Source organism: Podarcis bocagei (genome assembly GCF_964188305.1).
Source record: "Podarcis bocagei genome assembly, chromosome: 1".
NCBI lineage: Eukaryota > Metazoa > Chordata > Lepidosauria > Squamata > Lacertidae > Podarcis > Podarcis bocagei.
The window spans coordinates 126,658,875-126,675,047 of record NC_138125.1 but is presented as its reverse complement, the minus strand read 5'-3'; the positions used below and the strand labels follow the sequence as shown (position 1 = coordinate 126,675,047).

Here is a 16,173-nt window from a genome sequence, read left to right as displayed (position 1 = left end):
CTCTGAAAAACCGGTGACATTCAACTAAGTTTTACAAAGAATGGACCCAAATGGGTCTAGTATGTTTGAAACTTAGATGCATACCACCCACGTTTCCAAAGGTCAAGATTTGGAAACTAAACCCTCTACTAGTTCAAATTAAGCTAGGTTTGCCATGTTTCCAAAAGTGATAATCCAGGCAAAAAGGTTTTCTTTGCGAAATCTCAGCCAAAAAACGAGTTTTAAAGTTATTTTTAATGGAAATCGCCAAAATCTATACTACCAACATGGGCTGCCATGCACCTGGATTTTCCTGGATATTTCAGCAATTTTTGCCTGCATGCTGCTTAAGGGGGCTGAATACCGGCTATGTCCAGAAAATTTCAGACGTATGACAACCCTAAATTAAGCCAGAGCCCCTGCTTTAGGGAGAAAACCCTTCAACACAAGCCCAAACTGTAAAATTCCCAGACAGCGACGTCCTGGTTTAAGAAGACTGATTCAGAAACTGGCCTTGTTAGGTGGCCAAAATATTCCCATTCCAATTAAAAAGTGCCTTTAAAAAAAAAAAATTCAGCATAGATATCTGAATTCTTTTGGATCTTCTATCTTTTTTTAATGGTATACTATTCTTTTGTGGAAAACTAAACAAGACGAGATGTGCTTTTCAACATAATTAGAATTTTGTTTCTCAGCCAGCGGATTCCTTAGCTGAATGTTGCCCTTCCTAACCAGGCTAATGAAATTGAATACAACGCTGGTTGGAAATAATTGTGGTTGGGTGTCTTGGAGCATGAAGTTGTTCAAAGAACAGCCGTTGAAGTCTAACTGCCATTACAATTGGTTTTAACAGAGAATCCTTTAACGAGGGCTGAGTATACTATGCAGAAATCCGTGAAAGGAGGTGGGGGGGGGGAGTAAAGTTACTGTAGCCAAGGGCAGCTGTAACATTTGGTGCATACATTACCGAACATATGACTTTGTTCAAGTAATTATGCTGCCATTCAATAAAAATGAGTAATTACCTAAGCAATAAATGTCATTTATATGCTTTTCCGTGTCGCACATCTGAATAAATTGGATTCATAAATTTGATTCCTTCTAATAGCATTCCCCTTTCCATTCCAATTTTTAAGTCAACAATTTTTTTATTTTTTTATTAAAAAGAAGCTAATAAAGTAGACTGGTTGACACCTTGAGGGGATAAATTTTATATCCTGTGTTCACCACTTGCCAGAATTAAAGGCCTCACTTTTTAAAGGGTGTTACATAAATATTAACAAAACAACAGGGCCCTGAACAATTCTGGGAACAGCATGGTAGTCTTTAGACATTTAGTCACATTGCAAACATAAAACTAGGTGATAATTAAGTCATTATTCAGTATAGTTTTCGGTTGTTATTATAATAAAAAAAATACTATAAAGCTTTTTAAAGGATTAAGAAGAAAGCAGGGGTTTAAAAAACCTGGCTTCCTTCCATATTCATGTTGAGTTCCTTTATGAAGTGCCGAGGGAATCCTTTCAGTCTCCCACTGTGTGTATCTTATGGATGATGGAAGCAGAAATTCCTCCTTCACACTTTTAAGAAGATCATGACGTTTGCTTGAATTTAATATCAGACTGGAAGTGTAGTGAATTTGGCCAGAACTCAAAGCCTGGAATGAAATGTATTGTTTTAGGGTATAACCTTGAGTATGGAGAAAACAGACTAAAGTATTTCTTTTCTTTCTTTTCCCCGCTGCCGCTGCACTGGGGCAAGTGTGGCTGTCCTGCCTGTTGACAGTGGAATGAGCACTTCCTAGTAATAATAATATTATAATAATAATTTATTATTTATACCTTGCCCATCCAGCTGGGTTTCCCCAGCCACTCTGGGTGGCTCCCAACAGATTAAAAACAGAATAAAACACCATACATTAAAAACTTCCCTAAACAGGGCTGCCTTCAGATGCCTTCTAAAAGTCAGATAGTTGTTTATTTCCTTGACTTTCTACAGAGTGGGTGCCACCACCAATAAGGCCCTCTGCCTGGTTCCCTGTAATCTCACTTCTCACAGGTAGGGAACCACCAGAAGGCCCTCGGAGCTGGACCTCAGTGTCCAGGCAGAACGATGGGGATGGAGACACTTGCAGAAGCTCCTTCCTATACTGTCACATATCATGGGTAGAAAACGTCTGTGATAGGCATTATCTGGTCCAGTGTAATGAGCACTGTGGAATGGAACAAAAAAAGGAGCTAGTAGCGGAACAAGCCATCAAGCAATACAGCCCTCTTCTTGCTGCCTTTACAACCCAAGGTCAGTCTGAACTGACTCTGTTGCTCAAGATTCAGGAGTACTGTTATGACAATTAGGTTTTTAAAACCATGTGTTAGTAGCTTACAGGAGCTATAGATTTGATTCTAACATTGCATTAGTTTTTTGAGTTACCTTCTACCTCTTGTATTTTCTACTGTAACATAATTTAAGGTCTTCCACAACTTAAAATTCATTTTATCCCTGGGTTTTCTATAAAAAAGGTTTACAAGTAGACATGATTTGGAAAAATGAAATTTGTTATAAAAATTCTGTTTGCAAATTAAACTGTACAAGTATCCAAAGTAAAAGAAAAGAAAAGAAAAGAAAACGTAGAATTAAGATGCTCCTTGGTGAAATGTGTTGAGACTACTCTGACATTTTCCAAACTCTCTTCACTTCCCTTCTCCCATGAAGAATTCAAGACAGGATCAAGGTTATTCAGGACTCCTAAGCAATGCTACAGCAGGACTGCGATTAACTTTCAAGTAGTTCTATTATCCAGGCTACAGTCTAATGGTCAAAGGCAACTGCATTTTAGAAAAAGGACCTTGCTCCAAGTGTCAGATGAAAAATAAAGATGAACATAAAGATGAAAAATGGCAACATTTCTGGACCGGAACCATGAAGCGATGTAGAGGTAGGCACTGCCTAAAAGTTACCCTGGGGCTGATTGGCAGATCAGTATGCTTATGGGGATCTCAAAGGACCCAGGAGGGAGCAAGTGAGCAGCAGAGTGGGAAATGGATGTTCTGTTTCAGTATACAAATCACCATCACCCTTCCAAATCTTGTAATAATTTCTAATGTCGCAGAGGGACATAACAGCAGCCATCCATTGCATCCCCCTTCCTGGTCGGCTGTAAAGCCTTATTATTGGTGCCAAAGAAACCTTCACCATGCAAAGCACCACTATTCCGTGGCTCGCTCATTCACTGGCAGAATCTGAGAGTGGGCAGTCCTTAAACCTTCCCCAGCAGAGTAGTTTCTTGGAGTGGAAGCCTACTGCGCAGGGAGGGCATGGGTAACGGAGGACCTCTCTCCTCCCTGCTTTGCTCAGGCAAGGTGTCCTGGCACCCCCTCACTTCCCCCGAGCCCTGCAGCTCCTCTCCGCTGGAGGCATGGTTACTCTCCTCCGCTGAGGAGGTGCTGCTTCCCACAATCTTTGGGGGCTCTGTGTAATCCATCCGGCTTTTCCCCTCTCGCCCCTGAGTCAATGGCAGTTCCCTGACACCCCGCAATCTGGACTCTTATATTTATATCAATGATTCACATACCCCCTAGACTTCAAAAGGAATTGTACTGGTGATATTTTGAGCTCTTTAGGTCAAACAGTGGTACAGTGGTACCTCTGGTTGCGAACGGGATCCGTTCCGGAGCCCCGTTTGCAGCATGAGCAGAATGCAACCCACGTCTGTGCATTGGCAGGTGTGCGGGTCGTGATTTGCCGCTTCTGCGCATGCGTGTGATGTCACTTTGAGAGCCTGTGCATGCACGAGCGGCAAAACCCGGAAGTAACCCTGTCCAGTACTTCTGGGTTGCCGCAGGAGGCAACCTGAAAAGATTTAACCTGAAGCGTCTTTAACCCGAGGCATGACTGTATCTTGGTTGTCGACCGTAATCTGTTCCAGGAGTCCGTTTGACTCCTGGAACTGTTCAGAAACCAAGGCGTGGCTTCTGATTGATTGCAGGAGCTTCCTGCACTCAAGCGGAAGCCGCGTTGGACGTTCGGCTTCCAAAGAACGTTTGAAAACCGGAACGGGTTTTCAGTGTTGGGGAATCAAAATGTACAAGTACCAAGGTGTTCGAGAACCAAGGTACAACTGTATTTTGTTTCTAGGTGTCCCATAGAAGCTATCGTTGCCTTCTGTGGGATAACCTTCCAATAGGTTTGGCATAGTCTTGACTGCTTATTATGAAATAAGAATGTTTATCCCTGATTCTGGTGCACAAATCCACAAGTCACACCTGCTAACTCCCATCCCTTTCAAAATCTTCTAAAACAGTATGTAAAGGGAGTAGCAGAGAAGGTAATGGGTCCACACACCCCTCTGGCATTTGTGTATTTCAGTAATTCATTGAGAATCTGCTTCTTCGCTGTTTATCTCACAATTTATACCTGAAGGAGCGTATTCACCCCCATCGTTCAGCCCGGATACTGAAGGCTCCGAGGGCCTTCTGGCAGTTCCCTTGCAGCGAGAAGTGAGGTTACAGGGAACCACGCAAAGGGCCTTCTTGGTAGTGGCGCCCACCCTGTGGAACACCCTCCCATCAGATGTCAAGGAAATTAACAACTATCTGAATTTTAGAAGACATCTGAAGGCTGCCCTGTTTAGGGAAGTTTTTAATGTTCAATTTTTTGTCGTATTTTTAATATTCTGTTGCGAGCCGCCCAGAGTGGCTTGGGAAACCCAGCTAGATGGGTGGGGTATAAATAATAAATTATTATTATTATTATTATTATTATTATTATTATTATTATTATTATTATTATTATTAGCATGTCTATTGAAAAGTGAGTGTCATTGAAGTGAATAGAGTTTTTATAATTTTTATTGAAATTCATTGACATAAAATACAATAAGAAACAAACTAGTCTACAGAATGTTATATTAATATTATTAATATTAAAAGAATATTAAAATAAGCCAATGGGGTTTAGAGGGCAACAATCCTATTCACACTTACCTGGGAGTCAGTCAATGGGTCTTACTTCTGAGTAGACGCACGCAGCATTACACTGCTCATCCCTTAAATGTAGCCAATAATAGGTATTTATTGTGTATTTTGTCCATTTACCAGAATAGTCTTGGCCTTCCCTAAACATGAAATAATGAAATAGCACCCCTGAGGATATATGTGAACATTTATAGGGAGATTGTCATTTGAATTTGAAACACTTTCCCAGCACATTACATGCTGCATTTAAAGAAAAATTAAGATTCCCAAGTCTCAAAAATCACGAGGGGCAAGGAGGTTATTAACCTCATTTACGAAAGCTCCTTGAACAGTCGGTGGAAATGAGTGGAGTGCAATCACTGAAAGGAAGGGGAGGACTAGATTTGAAGGGGTGTGTGGAAACAGGTATTCTGGAGAAAGGAGATAATTAGTTTCTTTTTCTTTTTTAAGGAAGTAGAAGAGAATGTCTCTTTAAAGCCCAATGACTTTGAAAGGCAAAGAGGTTTTTTTTTGGAGGACACCAAAGCAGTGATCCTGGAAAAAGTGGGTTAAACCACAGAGCGTAGGGCTTGCCGATCAGAAGGTCGGCGGTTCGAATCCCCATGACAGGGTGAGCTCCCGTTGCTCGGTCCCAGCTCCGGCCAACCTAGCAGTTCGAAAGCACGTCAAAGTGCAAGTAGATAAATAGATACCGCTCCAGCGAAAAGGTAAACAGCGTTTCCGTGCGCTGCTCTGGTTGCGCCAGAAGCGGCTGAGTCATGCTGGCCACATGACCTGGAAGCTGTACGCCGGCTCCCTCGGCCAGTAAAGCGAGATGAGCGCCACAACCCCAGAGTCGGTCACGACTGGACCTAATGGTCAGGGGGTCCCTTTACCTTTTATGCAATTGCAGCCTAGAATCATGCCCATTGACTTTATGTTTGCATATCATGTAAAAAATGGTGGCATTTTTGGGCACACTCCAACTAAAGTGAATCATAGGCTTATCTCTACCCCAAATGACTTAATCCTGAAGCTTTTTTGGGTGTTGTTCTTTTAATGTGGCTGCATGGCAAGAGAAAGGTTCAGTGAATGGTTAAATGCAAATAAGGATTTAATATAAAAAGATAGGTGTTTACAACCCCATAACTATGGAAGGAAATAGCCAGCCGGGGAGATCACACGAGAGTTCATGCCATATTATCCACCTCTGCAGATGTTTCCACCCGAGTTTTGGGTACCCAAGGAAAAGTTCGCCCTCTGTATAATTAAAAAATGTTTTGCAAAAATCAACATTAAAAAGCAATAAAAATGAAGGGAAAGGTGTTTAATCAAAGTAATCACCCACAAGAGAGCGATCAGGAAACTTGTATCAAGCCAGGCAGGGTTCTTTAAACCATTTGATACAGATGCATAATCTGACAGTTATTCGCAATGAGCATTTAGCTTCGTGATGGCCAGGTGTGGTTGTTTTACTGAGGTGGGAGAATCAGGAGACAAAAATCTCTTGCTCCCCTTTAGAAAAAGGGGATAATCTCTATGTATGTATACTTGCCTGCTGGCCTGGGACTGTGTGCTTCTGAATGTACAGGGGAGCTTAACTCAGACCCTCCAAGTGTCCCTATTTTCCAGGGACAGTCCCGGATTTACAGAAGGCATCCCAGTTTCTGATTTGATCCTGGAATGTCCTGCTTTCCCTTAGGACATCCCTATTTTCACCAGAGATATGTTGGAGGGTATGGCGTTATGTGACCCCAGAGCCAAGGAGATAAGTAACTACACAAACTATAGAAGTCTATAGAAGAACTATAGGGAAGGGTTTTTTTTAATAAAAAATGTTTAATATTTTATTATGTTTTTATATACAGTGGTACCCCGCAAGACGAACGCCTCGCAAGACGGAAAACCCGCTAGACGAAAGGGTTTTCCGTTTTGGAGGCGCTTCGCAAAACGAATTTCCCTATGGGCTTGCCTCGCAAGACGACAGCCCATAGGGAAATCTCCGGGACAGCGGGGAAGCGCAGCGCGTCTTCCCCACTGTCCTCGGACCTCCTCCCGCCGCGCGGCATCGGAACGAAGCTCCGATGCCGGGCGGGGGGGAACGCCTCCCCCCCCGCGCGCGGCATCGGAACGAAGCTCCGATGCCGGGCGGGGGGGGGGGAATGCCTCCTCCCGCCGCGCGGCATCGGAACGAAGCTCCGATGCCGGGCGGGGGGGGGGGACGCCTCCTCCCGCCGCGCGGCATCGGATGGCTTTCCTGAAGACTTGGGGTGGGAGGAGGGTTTTCCTTCCCACCGCCAACATTCAGAATGCTGTTCTGAATGTTGGCGGCGGGGAGGAAAAACCCTCCTCCCACGCAAGCCCCGGGAACAGAGGGAAAGCGCTGCGCGCCTTCCCCTCTGTTCCCGTACCTGTCCTGAAGGCTTGCGGTGCGGAGAAAAGCCCTTCTCCGCACCGCCAGCCTGGCAAGCGGTTTCCCTAGGAATGCATTAATTGATTTTCAATGCATTCCTATGGGAAACCGTGCTTCGCAAGACGAAAAACTCGCAAGAAGAAAAAACTTGCGGAACCAATTAATTTCGTCTTGCGAGGCACCACTGTATGTTGGAAGCCACCCAGAGTGGCTGGGGCAACCCAGTCCGATGGATAGGGCAATAATAATAATAATAATAATAATAATAATAATAATAATAATAATAATAGAATAGGATGTCCCCATTTTGAGAAATGTTGGGTGGTATTCTGGGGAAGCATCCATAGGATGAAACTACCACTTGCTGCCAGACTCATTCAAGCAGGCAACTGAAACTTTAAAAGTGGGTGGACTGAGCTTACAGGGGGCTTTAAGATTGAGAAAGGAATTGCTCAAAAGTCATAGCTAGTAAAATATAACAAAGGAAGGAAAACTCCGGGGGCAGAGGGCAAGCTATTACAGTCATACCTTGGAAGTCAAACGGAATCTGTTCTGGAAGTCTGTTCGACTTCCAAAACGTTCAAAAACCAAAACACAGCTTCTGATTGGCTGCAGGAACTTTTAGTTGAATCTAAATTATTAGACTGGAAAAACTATGTGTTATTTCTCTCTCCCTTGAATTTATGCATAGTTAAACAGCCTTTCAGATATGGGGGGAGGGGGAACTTTCTTTCTTTTTGCCTCATCTAACGTTCCCATCAGAATCCTTTGAAAATGCAGCCTTGATAAAACTAAAGGAAAAAAGGGGGAGAACCTCACAATTCCGTACAAATAGTTGCAAGCTGTGTGACGCCTGCTTTTTATCTGCATGGTGCCTGAAGATCAGAAGATTACTCCTAATTAGTGAATAAGTTAAATCATAAAATATACTGCACCGAAGGTTCGCACTGCCTTAATTGTACACCTGAAAACTTCCATGTTTTTTCCAAGTACTTTCATATTAGAAGTTGAATGTTTTTATGTATCTTCAGTGTAGATCACCTTGAGATGGTTGTTTAGAAGACAATGAATAAATCAACGAGGAGGAAGGGAAAAGGAAAACAGAAAATGTATTTGTGAAAAGCACTCTACTTTTGGATCATCCCACCTGATTACTGCTTTTACATATAGGTTCTGCAAGATCTCTCTCATGACACAGGAGAAGCAGAGGGCAAGATAGCAGACCCTCCAAGTGTCCCTATTTTCCAGGGATGTCCCTGATTTAGAGAAGCCATCATGGTTTCTGATTTGATCATGGAATGTCCCACTTTTCCTTGTTGTTGTTGTTTAGTCGTTTAGTCCTATCCGACTCTTCGTGACCCCATGGACCAGAGCACGCCAGGCCCTCCTGTCTTCCACTGCCTCCTGCAGTTTGGTCAAACTCATGCTGGTAGCTTCGAGAACACTGTCCAACCATCTCGTCCTCTGTCGTCCCCTTCTCCATCTTTCCCAACATCAGGGTCTTTTCCAGGGAGTCTTCTCTTCTCATGAGGTGGCCAAAGTATTGGAGCCTCAGCTTCAGGTTCTGTCCTTCCAGTGAGCACTCAGGGCTGATTTCCTTAAGAATGGATAGATTTGATTTTCTTGCAGTCCATGGGACTCTCAAGAGTCTCCTCCAGTACCATAATTCAAAAGCATCAATTCTTCGGCAGTTCTTCCCCTTCATGGATCACTGCCTTGCGGTGGTGAAGGGGCTTGAATAACTCAGAGAAGCTATGAGCTATGCCGTGCAGGGCCACCCAAGATGGACAGGTCATAGTGGAGAGTTTTGACCAAACATGATCCACCTGGAGCAGGAACTGGCAAGCCACTCCAGTATCCCTGCCAAGAAAACTCCATGGACAAAGACAACAGGCAGTTTTCCTTAGAAAGTCCCTATTTTCCTTGGAGAAATGTTGGAGGGCATGGAGTTATCCAACCCCTGAGCCAATTGAAGGCAATCCGATTTAGGAAAGTGGCTTTTTTAAAAAAAATGTTTAATGTTTTATTATGCTTTTTTATATGTTGGAAGCTGCCCAGAGTCCTGGGGCAACCCAATAAGACCTGTGCAGTATAAATAGTAAAATTATCATTATGGAATGGGACGTCCCTATTTTCATCGAAGAAATGTTGGAGGGTATGTTAGTTCACTCTCCCAGAAGCTACGCCATAGTCAAAGAACTCATGAACTCCCTCCCTGCAGTGTGTAAACAGTCAGAGAGCTCTGAGGTTCCCTGTTAAGTATAATGGTTTAATTCACACAGAAATGAAAACATGACAGTTACACATGGTTGCTGCACTGCCTCACTGATGGCTCGGATGCAGAGGTGAGCATGCCAAAAAGAGGGTGCCATGGCAACAGCTGGTCTAGGTGGAGGGGCCTATACTCATGGCTCCAGCATAAAAGGTTGGGCAGCAGGCCCCACAGGAAATGGAGAATAGGTTCAGAACACTACAGTGGCTGCGTCTGCTTGAAGCAAATGAGAGAAGGAGAAGAAGAAGAAGAGGAGGAGGAGGAGGAGGAGGAGGAGGAGGAGGAGGAGGAGGAGGAGGAGGAAGAGGAGTTTGGATTTGATATCCCGCTTTATCACTACCCGAAGGAGTCTCAAAGCGGCCAACAATCTCCTTTTCCCTTTCTCCCCCACAACAAACACTCTGTGAGGTGAGTGAGGCTGAGAGACTTCAGAGAAGTGTGACTGGCCCAAGGTCACCCAGCAGCTGCATGTGGAGGAGCGGGGAAGTGAACCCGGTTCACCAGATTACGAATCTACCACTCTTAATCACTACACCATGCTGGCTCTCAGAAGGAAGAGGTGCAGCAAGAGAGAGACAGGGCGTTAGGGAGACCAGTGCGGAAAAAGTCACATGAGAGAAGCTCAGAAAGGAAAACTGTTAGGTACCCTTCAGCCTTACCCTGAGGGAACCAAGTTCAGTGGTACCTTGGTTCTTGAACTTAATCCATTCTGGGAGTCCGTTCAACTCCCGAAACTGTTCACAAACCAAGGCGCAACTTCCTATGGGCTGCAGGAGCTTCCTGCACGCAAGCGGAAGCTGTGTCGGACGTTCGGCTTCCAAAAAACATTCCCAGACTGGAACACTTACTTCTGGGTTACCGGCGTTCAGGAGCCAAAACGTGTGAGTATCAAGGCATTCGAGAACCAAGTGTGGTGTAGTGGTTAAGAGCGGTAGTTTCGTAATCTGGGGAACCGGGTTCGCGTCTCCGCTCCTCCACATGCAGCTGCTGGGTGACCTTGGGCCAGTCACGCTTCTTTGAAGTCTCTCAGCCCCACTCACCTCACAGAGTGTTTGTTGTGGGGGAGGAAGGGAAAGGAGAATGTTAGCCGCTTTGAGACTCCTTCGGGTAGTGATAAAGCGGGATATCAAATCCAAACTCTTCTTCTTCTTCTTCTTAAGACTGTAGCTGGATTCCAAGGGCTTAACCTTTTTAATAAACAAATTGGTTACATCGAAAGATGTGCATGGATAACAAAGATACCTATAATGTCTCTGTTTTCAATTCATAGAGTCGGTTACATTCGATCTGAGACACCGCTGTCATAGGCATTGTAAGGTTGCGGGGAGAGAGAAGTGGGGAGAAGTGAGGGCCTTTACTTTCTAGCTTCATAGCAGGGGACTATAGGGGGCATAGAAGCTGGGCTTGAAGCTTCCTAACCAACAGTTAGGGTTGCATGCACATATCCCTTTTTAAATTCCCATCAGTCAACTGGGAAAGATGGAGGAAGCAAAGGGCTGTATCCAGAGCTTTTTTTCCAGCCAGAACTGTCTGGAATTCAGTTCTCTCACGTGGGTGCCATTGCCATTGCCCCTGAAGGACCAGGTGCGCAGCCTGGGAGTCATTCTGGACTCACAGCTGTCCATGGAGGCACAGGTCAATTCTGTGTCCAGGGCAGCTGTTTATCAGCTCCATCTGGTACGCAGGCTGAGACCCTACCTGCCCGCGGACTGTCTCGCCAGAGTGGTACATGCTCTGGTTGTCTCTCGCTTGGACTACTGCAATGCTCTCTATTTGGGGCTACGTTTGAAGGTGACCCAGAAACTACAACTAATCCAGAATGTGGCAGCTGGACTGGTGACTGGGAGCGGCTGCCGAGACCATATAACACCGGTCTTGAAAGACCTACACCGGCTCCCAGTACGTTTCCGAGCACAATTCAGTGTTGGTGCTGACCTTTAAAGCCCTAAACGGCTTCGGTCCAGTATACCTGAAGGAGCGTTTCCACCTCCATCGTTCTGCCTGGACACTGAGGTCCAGCGCCGAGGGCCTTCTGGGGGTTCCCTCACTGCAAGAAGCCAAGTTACAGGGAACCAGGCAGAGGGCTTTCTCGGTAGTGGCACCCGCCCTGTGGAACGCCCTCCCACCAGTTGTCAAAGAGAAAAATAACTACCAAAGTTTTAGAAGACATCTAAAGGCAGCCCTGTTTAGGGAAGCTTTTAATGTTTAATAGGTTATTGTATTTTAGTGTTTTGTTGGAAGCCGCCCAGAGTGGCTGGGGGGACCCAGCCAGATGGGCAGGGTATAAAAAATAAATTATTATTATTATTATTATTATTATTATTATTATTATTATTATTATTATTATTATTATTATTATTATTATTATTATTACAAGAGGGTGCTCCTGGTGAGTTTTGGCACCTCTTTTCCTAGGAAAATAGCACTAACTGTATCCAAAGTAAGCTAAGTAACTGCTTGTGCAAGTAGAATTTCTTGTGTCCTCCTTCCCCCTGCACTCTATAAAACTGTTCTGGGGGTTCCTCAACTCCCCAAAAGAAATTTGGAGATGGTGCGGGGGAAGGAGGAGAAAAAATCCACCAAACTACCAGTGAAAGTCAGCAGTCTTATATGAGAACAAGTTCCATTGAACTCAGTGAGGCTTACCTCTGAGTCATTTGCTATTCTACGTTTTATAATGAAGCTACATGAGTTGAGCTCTGCAAAGAAACTAACAAGCATCTAAATGAAGGCAAGGTGATTCATAAAGACTCAGTCAAGTCGCAAGTACAAAATAGATTCCTGAGTGTTTTTATAGCTGGTTGAAATTATGCAAGTTTATTCTGTAAGCAAAGTGATTATTTGTCTCCAGGATGTTACAGCCTGATCTGGAGAAAAAGGAAAAGGTAAACAACTCCCACCTGTTTTGCCACAGAAATTGCCTCTTACGGATAACTTCCGCTCCCTGCCCTGAAAAAAGAACAACAATCTTCCTTACTGAACGCTTAATGTGAATGAAAGGATTAAATAATAATCACCAGGGGGGAAACTAATCTATCAAATCATCAGCAGGAAGGTGAAGCGACTAACCTATAAGCAAAGTAAAATAATGTAAAGTAAACACAAGCTGGGGGAAAAAAATATGGTTTAACATTGAGAGACACTTTTTGTGAAAGCTTTCACAGAAGAAGCACCCCACTTCCATTCTTTTTGGGGAGTAGGGAAGACTGCAAAATTGATCAAATATACTTGCCCATTTAGAGTGAGGGCAGGGAGCATTATCTTATAAACTGGCTTTGCAATATTGTCAGAAGGTTGACTCTGATTGGCTACATAGCACAGTGTCATCATTAAACTCTGTGATCCCTGGTTGGTTGGGATCTCGTGCACCCGGAAAGAGAAGCCACGGTTTCATTCAAAAGCCAGTTAACGGACAGCAAAAACGACAAGCACATTTTTCTCACTGAAAATGTTCTATGGCAGCCTAGGAGAAAATGTAGCTGAATAGAATAGAGATAATCAGTTTGTAACAAGCAACTGATAGATCTAATGGCTAGTCGGTTTATAACAAGCTTGTGATGTGGTTTTTGTAAAAGAGCTGGTAGAAAAATGATACATGCTCTCCCCACCCACCCACACATATACATCTATACAAACTCCGTGTGGCTGTACCTACATAAAATGTCCAGGAATGATGGGAGTTGTAGTTGAGCAATGTCTGAAAGCAGAAATATCCCCTACACCTGCCCTATTGTCAGGGACTGGGCAGAGGAGGAATGGTGGAGACCGCCTCCCCATCCTGACCCTTCCAGGGGGGAGGAAGAGGAAGACATTATAGATTTACAGCAGGGGTTTGAGGGAGGTCACAGCTCAGAGGCAGATGAGGGGGGAAGTTGTGAAATAATGGGCGAGGAGGCAGAGCCAGAGCAGGAAAGCATTCCAGACCCACCATCTCCCAGAACCCGGCGAGCCTTAAAAGTAGGAGAGCAAAGAGCTTGGAGACAGATGGCGCTAAGCAGAAACCGTAAAGGGAGTGGTGCTGTTGACGAATGAGGAGGTGGGAGAAAGGGGGTTGGAGATTTCCTTGGGACAATGTCATAATTTAGAGATTCAGGTGGCTAGCCGTGTTGATCTGTCACAGTCGTAATAAATAACAAGATGAAAGATGAAAAAATCTTTTTAAATAATTCCAGTGGCACCTTAAAGATCAACTAAATATAAGCTTTCAAGGGATGAGCTTTCGGTGTGTAATACACACTTTGTAAGATACTCTGAAGCAGAGGTCGCTTCAACCTTATAACTGTTGATGACTGTTATGGCAGTTGGTTCCACAGGGAAGGACAAGGGACTTTTGAAGGGATAGATGACCAAAATTAGCTTTCGTATGTATAATGGGACATGAATCCAATATCTCTATTCAGACCAGGTCTCTCCATAGTTTTTAGTTTTAATAAATACCAAACTAAAAACTAAAAACTTCAGAGTATCTGATGAAGTGTGTATTACACTCGAAAGCTCATACCTTGAAAGCTTATATTTAGTTGATCTTAAAGGTGCCACTGGAATTATTTAAAAATATTTTTTCATCTTTCATCTTGTTATTTATTATGATTACTCAGAGAGGCTGCATTCCCAAGCCTCTCTCTGTGAATATTTAAGAAAAGCAGATGGTAAGGACTTTTCCTTGTCTTGTCCATTCCTCGCAACCTGCTGTGGGGGTTGGTTTCTCAACCGCCTGACACCTATATGGATCAGGACAACTATAATTTTGTAGTGCAGATATTGGTAATAAGAACATAAGGCAAGACTGCTGGATGAAGCCAATGAATACTAGCCGTTGGTGGCCTTCTGCTCCATGATTTTGTCTAATCCACTTTGAAAAATCCGCTTTGAAAGCCATCCCTGTTGGTAACTATCACTGATTCCTTCCTTCCATAGTTTAACCATACAGTGCCTGAAGAAGTATTTCATTTTATCTATCCTGTGGCATAGCCATTCATGTTACACAGGAGACCTAACAAAGCAGGGGAAACCTGAAGAGTAATTTAGTAATTTGTTTCTCTCTCAGCAAGGACAAAAGGTAAACCTTACAGGCCTCACACTTACAGCATTCGCCCTCAGAGGACAAATTGGGAAACCAGAGTGATAAATGTAGACGTTCACCTCTTGAAACACCCCACATTTCTCTCACTGCAAAGGAAATGTGCCAACGGTAAGGAAACAAGAGCCTTAAAAAAAAAAAACTGTATAGTAATCCCCTGTGAAAATTAACTAATAAAAAGGGACATTTGCAAAGTCTGAAGCTCATTTCACATATTCTTTCATTTCTTCCTTGTTTTTAATGGCATGTCAGAAGTAAATTAAATTTACATTTGTGGAAGCCCAGGGGTTCCTCACAGTCAAAGGAAAGCAAATGAGTACTTGATAACCTCGCTTACTTACTGAATGGCAGGCGACTGTGAAAGACATTAGCCAGCTGCCATGATGGCTATTCCCTCCAGAAAGAATGTGCATCAGATTCTGTATAGATAGATATGCAAGGAGGTATTGTCTTCAAGATAATCATGCTTACGGACATAAAATCATCACCAATTTTTGCAGATTCATGAGGGAAACACAAACGTAGCTATTCTGAGTGTTTAGATGGCCGAATTCTTGCTACCGGGCCAGTTTGAACTGTCATAGTGTGACAGCGCAGGGCTGCTGAGTGCAGCGATGGCCAGAATAAATAGATGGACAGTGGACCTGAGTGAAGCCAGCTGCCCTCAGGTCCGCTCCCCAAGCCATGCCCCCTAGGCCGCCACAGATTGGCCAGTTTGAATGAGCTGGCCTGGCGGGAACCCATGAGCCTCTGCAGCAGCCGAGGAGATGCGACAATGGCCTGGGAAATGGTATAGCACAGTGGGGCATTGTAGAAGAAGAGGAGTAGGAGTAGGAGGAGTTTGGATTTGATATCCCACTTTATCACTACCCTAAGGAGTCTCAAAGCAGCTAACAATCTCCTTTCCCTTCCTCCCCCACAACAAACACTCTGTGAAGTGAGTGGGGCTGAGAGACTTCAGAGAAGTGTGACTAGCCCAAGGTTACCCAGCAGCTGCATGTGGAGGAGCAGGGAAGCGAACCCAGTTCACCAGATTACAAGTCCACTGCTCTTAACCACTACACCACACTGGCATTGTGGAGTCCAGTAAGTGGCCACTGCAGTCTTTTCATTACAAGTGCAAGAAACATCAAGTCAAAGACAAATAGACTGAAAAACAGTTTCTATCCAAGAGCTGTGGCCTTTTTGAATGCTGTAACTCGATAGTGTGACCTGGGAGTTTGATGGGTGTGGTGTGGGTGTGGCTGGAATGTGGTTTGTTTGGTTGTTGTTGTTGTTTTGCTTTTGATGTTTTAAGGGATGGCATCCAATTTCGTTGCACTTTGTACAATGTTGCACTTGTGTAATGACAATAAAGAATCTATTCTATTCTATTATGTGCCAGCAAACATAACTAGCAGTTCCAATGAATGCTTTTCTCTCTCTTTTTGTTTTTCTGTATTTTTTTAATTTTAATTTTATTACTTTTTTACTAAGG

General features: G+C 43.9%; 1 long non-coding RNA gene across 1 annotated transcript; it reads right to left on the bottom strand.

Annotated features, from left to right (window-relative positions):
- Positions 1–273: 273 nt before the first annotated feature.
- Positions 274–15,153, bottom strand: LOC308581971. Its single transcript, XR_014005422.1, has 4 exons — positions 15,038–15,153; positions 13,272–14,785; positions 12,517–12,565; positions 274–1,636 (listed from the first exon to the last, which is right to left on the bottom strand). It is a non-coding gene; the product is annotated as an uncharacterized lncRNA (long non-coding RNA).
- Between the last annotated feature and the right edge of the window lie 1,020 nt (positions 15,154–16,173).